Genomic DNA, 10,071 nt, shown 5'->3' on the forward strand with positions numbered 1-10,071 from the left:
GTCCCCGCTCCTCTCTGGGTGCCTGGCAGTGAAATCCCGGCGCCCTGGTCACTTTCGGATGGGCAGCGCTGTACAGAGGTGCCTCTGGCACTTCGGGCTTAGGTAAATCCATGAACAAACCTTTTTTTATTGCAAAGGGAAACTTCTCCTCATCTTGGCTTGCACAGGGCTGTGTTTTAAAACGCTGTCCATCATCCCAGGCTGTGGCCAAGCAGCCTCTCCCTTTCTTCTCATGCAGATAAGACTCTCGATACTTTTAAGCAAGTGATTTTGAATTAATTGCACTTTTTGATGAACACTTAAAGCCCTCCACGGCTTAGAAAATTAAAGAAATGAACACCTTTTCTCCCCTCAGCCTCAAGTAATAAACGAAAAGAGGGATTTCTGAAATGAAGGCTTTCCCTCAATAAGCACTGATTAGAGTCACAGATCTCTGCCAAGCAGTGGGAGCCTGCATCGAATGTGGACACGTCAAAAGGGTTCCATCTCAAGATAAGAAAGATTTTATTTCTTTTTTTTACAGCCAGGACAATCAAACACTGGAACAACCTTACCAGGGATGTGGTGGAGTCCCCAGTCCTGAAAGTTTTCGAGCCCCATCCTTGGAAGAGTTCAAGGCCAGGCTGGATGGGGCTTGGAGCAACCTGGTCCAGTGGAAGGTGTCCCTGCCCATGGCAAGGGGTAGAACCAGATGAGCTTTAAGATCCCTTCCAACCCAAACCATCCCATGAATCCATGAAGATGGAATTGGACAAAGTGTTAGACAATCTCACCAAGGATCCCTTCTCACATGGGATATGAGAGCTATGGCCTCTTCTACTTAAAGATCTCACTTGCTGGACATGGGATGGGGACATAAAATCCTGGAGATGTCCCCCTGGATGAGTGACCTTTCATGAAGGAACTCTCCCCAAGATGCCTGACCTTGAAGTGAGGCTCTGCCCTTGTTCTTAGCAGGTGCTGGCTGCCCCAATCCTCCAAAATCTCCTTCTGAGTCCATGCATCATCTGACAGGATGAGCAAATGAGACTTTCCTGCCCCTTCTCCTTTCCCAAGCCAGGATGAGCCAAAGCATCGTTTGTTTTAACGATGGAGTGAGAGAGATCCACAGGCACAAAACCTGAGGTGTGGAGCTGTGCCAATGCAAAGGCAGACAAGGTGAGAGGGAAATGGCAAATGCCTCATTGATTTCAAGACTGCTACACGATCCTGCCTGGGAGTCTGTGAAGCTGTTAAAAAAAAAGCCTTAAAAGGACATGGTGTTGATGGGGAGTTGGCAGCTTCCTTTATGCCGGCTGTTTATTCTCATACAAAGCCATCCAAATGTGGAATGTTTACCCAATGGAAACCCCTTGGCATTGTGTTTCCCACTCTGAGCCTCACACAGCTCATTCCTCACCAGCTGGAGCTCTGCAAAACACCTATCTTACTCACTGGTGGCCACCCACACCCAGATGCCACCAGGCCTGGAGGAGCTCAAGGAACAGGGGTAGACCAGGATGTCTTTTAAGCCAACACAGAAGCCCCTGACTTGCCCTCCCACCCTTTTTCTCCATTTCTGCCTTTAAATTTATAAAAGACACAAGGTACATCGCTTTGGTGGCAGGTTGATGCTCAATTCCTTGGAGTTTGACTCCCTTTTTTGCCACTGATGTCTCCTGGGGCAAAGGGTCATTGTCATTAAGGCCACATCCCTGTGATGGGCAGTGGTGACACAGGGCTTTGCATCCATCAAAAGCACCAAGGCTGTGAATTTGTAGTGCCAAAATCTCTCTCTAACGTGGCCCATTAGGCCGGGCTCAAGACTAAAAACTTTCCATCAGCCAGGAACGTGGGCAGAAGCAGCTGATAATTATAGACATCCTGCAACTCTTCCCTTACAAGCTCAGGAAATTCTTCAGCAGGATGAAGTTAAAAGGGATACTGAAGTGTTCCTCTGTGATGATACAGTTATAAGAGTTCCATGTAAAATCCTCTAAAATGGGGTTTTGTAGAGAATTATAAATTCATAGAAAGGTTTGAGTTCGAAGGGACCTTGAATGCTCGGAGCCCTCTCCCCCTCTGCCTTGGGTTCCCTTCTCTAAATTTCACCTCTCTTCTCCTGTGAAGACCCTCATGAAGACCCTCACTGCTGCCCAGGACCATGGATTGTTACCACTGAACCTCCTTAAAATATCACAGAATCCAGACTGGTTTGGGTTGGAAGAAACCTTAAGGATCCAGTTCCAACCCCGCAGCACCTGTTGCATGAAGGGTGAAATTTATTTTGCTAGTCTTTCTCTTTCTCAGATATATTTTGTGAGCCACTCCTGCTACTCTGGAAGATTTCTCACCTCAATTTCCCTTTCTCTTGGAATAAAATCTCCTGTCTTTTCAACTGAAACTGAATTTCCTCGGCCCTGTTTCCAGACCCTTGCAAAGTCCTGCTGTTCCCCTGTTTCCACCTTCAAAGGGAACAGATGACCTTGCTCAGATCCTCTCTGGGGAGTTTGCACCGAGCTTTGGAGGAGGGGAAAACCTCTCTGCTGCACGCAGCCATCAGCTCATGCATATGCCACTGTCAATTCATCTAAAGTCTGTTGGACAAATTCCAGCACTCTGCAGGGAAAGAAAAAAAAACCAAAGAGAAAGAAAAAGAAAGGAGCTGGCAGAGGTAAGCGGATATGCCAGAAATTGTTGTATCTTTCTTTTTTTATTCTGATTCTTGGGGTTCTTTGGGGTTTTTTCTTCCTTCATTAAGCTGGTTTTTGGCATTGCACTGGTTAGGCCCACCCTAAGCTAATTGTTAACCTTTTAACTAATTGTTAACTTAGTGATGAGTGAGGATAGAGAGAGCTCTGAGTCTTATCATGGAATTATTAAGATTGGAAAAGCCCTCTGAGATCACAGAGGCCCATCACTAAGCAGGCACCGTGTTCACCACCAAACCATATCCCTGAGCCACATCCACACACATCTGAGCACTTCCAGGGATCGGTGACTCCAGCACTTCCCCGGGCAGCCCATTCCAATGTTTGATCACCCTTTCCCTAAAGAAATTTTTCCTAATACCCCATCTGAACCATTCCTGGTGCAATTTTAGGCCATTTCCTCTTGTCTTATCCCTTGTTGCTTGAGAGAAGAGACCAACCCCAACCTGGCTGCACCCTCCTGTCAGTTCTGTGGTTCAGGCTGTTCTTTGCTTCCCAGGGAAGAGTCCTGGATGTGCAAGGAAATGCTCCACACACTCAGAGGACACACGTGATGGAAAACAATTTCCCAGGAATTTCAGGATGCAGAGCAGCAGGCCCCAGGTGTCAGGATGGCCGAGCGGTCTAAGGCGCTGCGTTCAGGTCGCAGTCTCCCCTGGAGGCGTGGGTTCGAATCCCACTCCTGACAACTTCTTTGCTGGCCAGAGGCATCCCGCAGGGAATTCTGCTGCTTCCCTGTGTAAGACATTCCGGGGGGTGTCCCTGCTGTGGTCCAGCCCGATTATCAACCTATTGGTTGTTCAGGTTGGCAGTGATGAAGCTGAAGTGTGTCCCTCCCACTAATTAATGCCTGGCTCAAGTGCAGTTTTATTTTTCCACGGGATCAACACCTGGCTCAGGTGGAATTTTGGCTTTTCTGGTGGTTTACAGGCACTGGGGCTGCTGGCGACAGGTGGGTCTCAAAGGGGAAAAAGGGTGAGCCCACAAGTTGTGGGGCTGATTGTGAGGGCTTTAAACGAGCTTTGAAGGGGAAGGGGATAAACCCAGGCGTGCTGGGGGAGCCAAGGGGCACCATGCCAGTGCTGGGATTGAAATTCATCTGCTTTGTGGCATGGAAGGCTCTACAGAGGGATCTAGACAAGCTGGATCAATGAGCTAAGTGTTCAAAAAATGAGTAAATGTGGCACTTTGTAACACGATTCAGTGGCCATGGTGGCAATCGGTCAAAGACTGGACGTGATGATCTTGGCGTCTTTGCCAAACTTATCAACTCTATGATTCTCAAACCCAGAAATCCTCTTCAAACCTAAACAAGACAAGGCAAAAAACCGCACAAAACAAAGCAGCAGCTGCAGCAGTTAAACCCAGAACAATCTTTTTATTGCACCATTTTTTTCCTAATGCATGTGAGGCTTCATAACTTTTATGCTGCAAATTCTTCGAGATGATGTCTTTTATTGAGAGTGTTTTATCCAGCCCCACAGTGTTTGGGTACTGCTGGCAGTGGAAATATCTGTCAAAGCAGGAACTCTCAGCAGTAACTGCTCCACTCTTCTTTCACATGAATTTTTTGGTGGTATCTTATCACCATTGCAATCAAATCCTGGCTCCTGGATTTCTTCCATCATTCGTTTTCAAAACCAGTAGCAAGTTCTTGAGATCCCTGTATACCTCCCAGGCAAAGAGGGGAGTCCAGCAACAAAACATGCGTAAAAAGAGCAGGAAAACTGGTTTGGCTTGAAAGGTGAAGAAATTGGACCAAATGAGTCATCCCATCTTTGCTTTCTCGATAAAAACAATGCAGCAGCACTTTCTGCAGTCTCAGGTGTGCACCTTCCTCTGAATATCATTACCAAAGGACCTTTTCTGCTGAGGGCAAGGGGAAAATAGGGTGCAGAGCTGATGTCAGGGCAGTGATGAATTTCAAGCTTTAAGTTAAAAAATAAAGTCTTCCTTTGAGACAGACATTGTGGAAGGAAAGACTTGGCTGCTGCAAGAGCCCAAGTCCAACTGAGGATATAAAACCATGAAGGTTTCCACATCATGGCCAGCGTTGGTGACTCCGCCACTGTTTTGATGTTTAACCACTCCTTCAGTGAATATTTTTTTCCTGATATAAAACCTGAACCTCCCCTGGAGCAACTTGAGGCCATCTCCCCTTGTCCTGTCATTAATTGTGTGGGAGAAGAGGCCAAGCCTTGTCTCTAATTAGAATATCTGTGTGCAACAGCTTTCCCAAAATCAGATATTCTGGTGCAATCAGCAATGTGATGCTTCCCCCAAAACTGCTGCTGAACAAGAAGGATTGAGTGTTTTGGGATCATCTGACTCCCACTGTGGAATGGTGCTCGTTCAGCATATCAAAATATCAAGGAAGTGTTGGTAAACTGCAGAGGATGGTGAAGAACAACTCTGAGTATTTCAGAAGTCAGGAGGGAGATGAGATTAAAAGGAAACAATGTGTGCAATTTGTCTAATCCCTGACTAAGGGGACCAGAACTGTCTACAGGCATTTGAATGTAAAACCAAGAGTGAGAAAGATTGGCTTCGAGTGGAACAAAGAGTTGTTATTAGGAGCAGTGGGAAGTGAAAGAAAATACAGCCTGAACTGCTTGGAATTCAATGCATTCTGCTGTAGACATTCCTATTATGTAACATTTGTATTAAAAACTTCATCTTTCCAGAAATATCTGGGGTTTTACAGAATAACTGATGATAATTCATCATCTTTTGTTGTTGTTGTTTTTAAATAGAAACAATCGAAAAAATAGTTCTGGCTTTCAGTGACGGACTTGAAAAGAAACACCATCTGTAGGCTAATTTTTAATAAAGAGGATTATATAATAAAAGACTTCTGGTTGGAATTTACTCTGCTTCCTGGGTTCTTGGAAAGGCAGGAAGACACCAAAATCTCCTCTGGATACACTGAGTCCAATTTAGAGACACCTCAGAAACAGGACCATGAAGGAGAAACACTGGGAAGTTGTTGGTAGAGATGAAAATGGGTTGAATTTCCCAGGAAAACTTTCACTGCAGAAGAAAGACACCTCCCCCAAAATTTGTTCAGTGCCTTCCAGACTTTACATATATATATATATATACACACACACACATAGGAAACTGTTGCTTTTCATATGGAATTTTGTAGGAAATGAATATCCTACTGCCCAAATCTGGCTTGCAGAAGCCGGATGGTGGGGGAGATATTTCTTTTCTGATCCCAAGACGTATAAGATCCTCCCCACAAAATGATGCAACCCAGGAGGAATTCTGAAGCTCTTGAGGAAAATTAGCTCCATAAATAGGCAGGTAGGTGGATAAACAGAGAGACAGGAACACGGAATTTGCTTGTTCCAACAACTTTTAAGTGGACACCAACTTGGAATGTTTCACAGAAAAAGCTACTCCTTTTCTGATGAGCTTCAACATTTGAATTCACCGTAATTTTGTGGTTTTCCTGAAGTCAGAATAATCCAGCAGCTGATCCCTGCAACATGGCCAGCACTTTGATTGGCATCCAGATATTCTGGAGCACTTCAGGACAGCCTGGTGACAAGTGAAGTTCAGTTAATGGCCTGGTTTTCTCCTTTAAAATGACCCAGTAGAATGTGGCGTGAACATGATCAGCTTTAAAACATAGGGCATTGAGATAATACTCAAGAATGTCTTTCCCAGGGTGAATATCCTGAGCTGGGAGGGATCCACAAGGATCATCAGGTCCAGCTCCTGGTCCTGGACATCCCAATAATCCCACCCTGTGCCTGAGAGCGTTGTCCAAACACTTCTTGAGCTCTGGCAGCCTTGGGGCTGTGACCACTTCCCTGCGGAGCTGTTCCAGAGTCCGACCAGCTCTGAGTGAAAAACTTCTCTTTATTTCCAACCTAAACCTCCCCTGGCACAACTTCAGGCCATTCCCTCGGGTCTGATTGTTGGAACTGATACCAAGTTTAAAATTTTTTTATAGAAGTTTAGTCAGGGGTTTTGTTCACCTTTGCCCCAGGGGGGGGGAGGGAAATGGAATTTCTTTTCAAAAGATTGTTTTACCAGGCGAGGTCTGATGAGCTGAGCATCTCAACAGACTGGGGGTAGCAGAGAAGATACACAAAAGATGACGACCATAAACCACCATTAAAGAACTCCAAACACCACCCCTGGCATGATCTGAGACCCCTGGTCTGGAAAAAGAGAGATAAAAGAACCCAAGAATGAGAACCTAATTAGCATTGGAGGCAAAGAAATCTGTATCCAATAGGAACCCAAATACTAAGAACTGCACTACTTGGGACCAATGAGCATTGAACCAATAAATTTCTATGAGTTTTGACTGTCTAAGTGTGTGAAAAATCAGCTAAAATTCCTGTGCAATTGAATGATTTTCTCTGCACAACCCGGCTATGTGTGTATGAAATGATTTCTGTTGCACATCCTGGCCAGAACAAAGTAATGCTTTGATTCTCTAACACTAAAAAATGTGGTTGGAGAGTTTTTTTGGTTTTCCCGCAGTTTCGGTGACACTATCACTGATCACCAGAGAGAAGAGACCAGTGCTGCCTCTCCACCACACATGTGCAATCCCATCCTATGGTCTGATGTAATCTCATAGCGTGGCCAGAAGTGATCCTTCTTTTTCCCTGGAAATTGCCCGTTTTCCAAAGGGACAGCAAGAGTTCCATGTTTGAGCAGGAAGGATTTGGGGGGCAGGGGGGAGGAAGACACCCCAAATTTTAGGTGTACAGTTGTCCAGGCAATTAAGGGGAGTTCACAAGGGCTGCTCCAGCCTCGGGGCCTTATGGGAGGCTCCGTGATGGTATCCAGACAAATCATCACCCACACACCCTGCCTAATTACTGTTCTTTGCCCAATTAACACATACCAATCCTCCAAGTGAAAGCAAAACACCTGCACCCACTGAAAGGAAGGCCCTGAGCTGAATCCAGAATGCGTCTCCTCTTTGCAGCAGGAAATCTGTGCTGGTTGGAGCTGTGCTTCCCTGCTGGAGCACGAAATCAAACCAGAGCTGCAAATAAACACACCAAAATTGTGTTTCAGCTCCTGCAGACCCCTGAAACACAGGGAGGAGCTGACAAAGGAAAGTCAAAGGGGTTCTAGTCCCAAAGTTTATTCCACGCCTGGCTTAATTGCTTATAATTTACATGGGAAAAGCAATAATTTCTCTTTTCTTTCTCAGTTGCACTCCAGTATTAAGAATCCAACTGCATTTTCCCCCTTTCAATCATCGGGCCCAACCATTATTTTGACAGGGCTTTTTTCAGTCTGATTTTGCTATTACTGCATAGTGGATGGTTTATATTGCTAATTAGCATCTATTAAGGCTGTTATCCCATTCAGGCCTTGATGAATGGAGATGGAAAGAAATAAGGCATCAGAATAAATCAGAGCAGGAGAAACTGAGTTCTCCTTCAGGAAATTTCTCTGAGTTGAACGTGCCTGGATGTGTGCAGTGGAATTTTATATATGCACCTTGTATCATTGGTGTTATGGCTCTCAACGTTCTTGTCCAAGGTCTGGATACCTTAAAACAGAAGAGTTTTCAGCCTGGGTGATCTGGGAACAGCTTCCTGTCTCCAGGATCCAATGAGAAACTGAAGACAATCAGGAGAAATAAAAGCACTGGGGGAAAAAATATAAGTAACATAAAATCAGGGTTCAAAACCCCTTAAGTTCAGTGATTTTTCCAAACCTGAGGTGTTAATGGTCCTAGATAAAAGTTATAAAAGGTCTGCTGGGCAATGATATCCCTGGAAAACAGAAATTTTACCAAACCTGTGGAAATGGGAGGGGCAAAGGAAAGACCCTTTTGCCTCCTCATGTTGTTGGGGAGCTGAATCTTGGAAAGAGCAGAGGTCAGTGATTCAGAGAAGAGAGGAATGCAAGTGATGTCACTGCTGAAGGGAATGTGATTTCCAGGGATAACCCACCAGGTGGACTCTGAGAAGCCCCAGACAGAGCCCAAGACTCTGACTGAGCCTTGTAGTCCTGATACAGAAATCTTTCCCCATGAAAAAATACGAATCAAAGCTCCTTTTTAACAAGACATTTAAGAAGAAAAGCAAAGGGAACATCCTGCCCCTTCAATTTCCCAACCTTTCCTTCACCCAAGACCCCCATTTTTGGGATGTAGGGTGGCACAGGCATCTTTCCCATTCCATATGAGCTGGTAGAAACCCAAGCAGGTCTTTAGATAAACATTGACACAGAAGAAACCACTCCTGATATTCCATCCCATAGTGAAAAATCAATTCCAGCCCTTATCCTGAGTCTTTTATTTTTTTCTGTGACCTCTTCATGGGATACATCAAAACCAAGTCTGCCTCCAAACCCCATGCAGTGAGGTTTCCTGCCTTTATTTGGACAAAACATTTCCATGTTTTCCCATGGAAGAGGACTCCATATGTGGTGTAAGCTGGCAAACCTGCAAAAATCCAGGTGGGATGGACCAACAAATATGAGCTCTGAAGCCGGGATTGAGTTCCCTGTGTGTGAGATCTCCATGTAATTCCATCTGCAGAAGAAATCAATAAAAGAGAGTTGATGGAAAAAAAACTGGAAGGGGGAATCAAAGCCCATCTGGAATTAAATCTGGTGAGGGACATGAAGGGCAGCAAGTTTTCTGTAGGAATATCAGCAGCAAAAGGAAGAATCAGGAAAATGTGGGGCAGCTGCTCAGCAGGGCAGGAATTCTGGTGGCAAAGAACATGGAAATTGCCCAAGTACTCTTAATTTAAGTCTTTGCTGATAAGATCAGCCTTCAGAAATCCCTGGTTTCCTGGTCCAGAGCAAGGGAGATTTGTCCTCAGGGGAGGAGGATCCAGTCAGGGAACACTAAGACAAAATAGACTTAGGGAATGCATGGATGAGGATAGGATGGATCCATGGGAACCATTGCAAGGTCACCCTCATTTGTCTTTGAAAGGTCCTGGTGACCGCGGAAATTCCCAGGAGCAGAAGGAGGCAAATGGCACTCCTGCCTTCAAGAAGGACAGAAGGGGAGCTCAGGACAGGAAGTTCCTCAAGAAGATGATGGAGCAACTAATCTTGGAAATTATTTTGGAATATGTGTTCAGTTCTTTGAATTTCAATGAGGGAACTTAATGGTTATCATGGGCAATGCCTGTGGAAAACAGGAATTGATGGTGTGCTGAGATCCCTGGGTTTGGGCTGTCTGCTTGTCTGAGTCTCTTCAAGCTCTTTGCAAACTGTTCTGAGCAGGAACAATCTGTTCCTTCAGTCCTTAACTGCAGAGGGATTTTGCTCCAGGTCTGGATCCTACCACAGCTAAAATGTTAAACATTCCAAACCAGAATCACTGGGACGGATTGTTGGCACCAAGGGCTGGAAGAACTGAATTTAAAAGGGTGGA

At 45.2% G+C, this 10,071-nt stretch overlaps 1 non-coding gene across 1 annotated transcript; it reads left to right on the forward strand.

Annotated features, from left to right (window-relative positions):
* The first annotated feature begins 3,295 nt into the window (after nucleotides 1–3,295).
* Nucleotides 3,296–3,378, forward strand: TRNAL-CAG. Its single transcript has one exon. It is a non-coding gene; the product is annotated as a tRNA-Leu (tRNA).
* The last annotated feature ends 6,693 nt before the right edge of the window (nucleotides 3,379–10,071 follow it).

Source organism: Corvus kubaryi, unplaced genomic scaffold, assembly GCF_017639235.1.
Source record: "Corvus kubaryi isolate FWS band 111438036 unplaced genomic scaffold, C.kubaryi_AGA036_p1.0 37385, whole genome shotgun sequence".
NCBI lineage: Eukaryota > Metazoa > Chordata > Aves > Passeriformes > Corvidae > Corvus > Corvus kubaryi.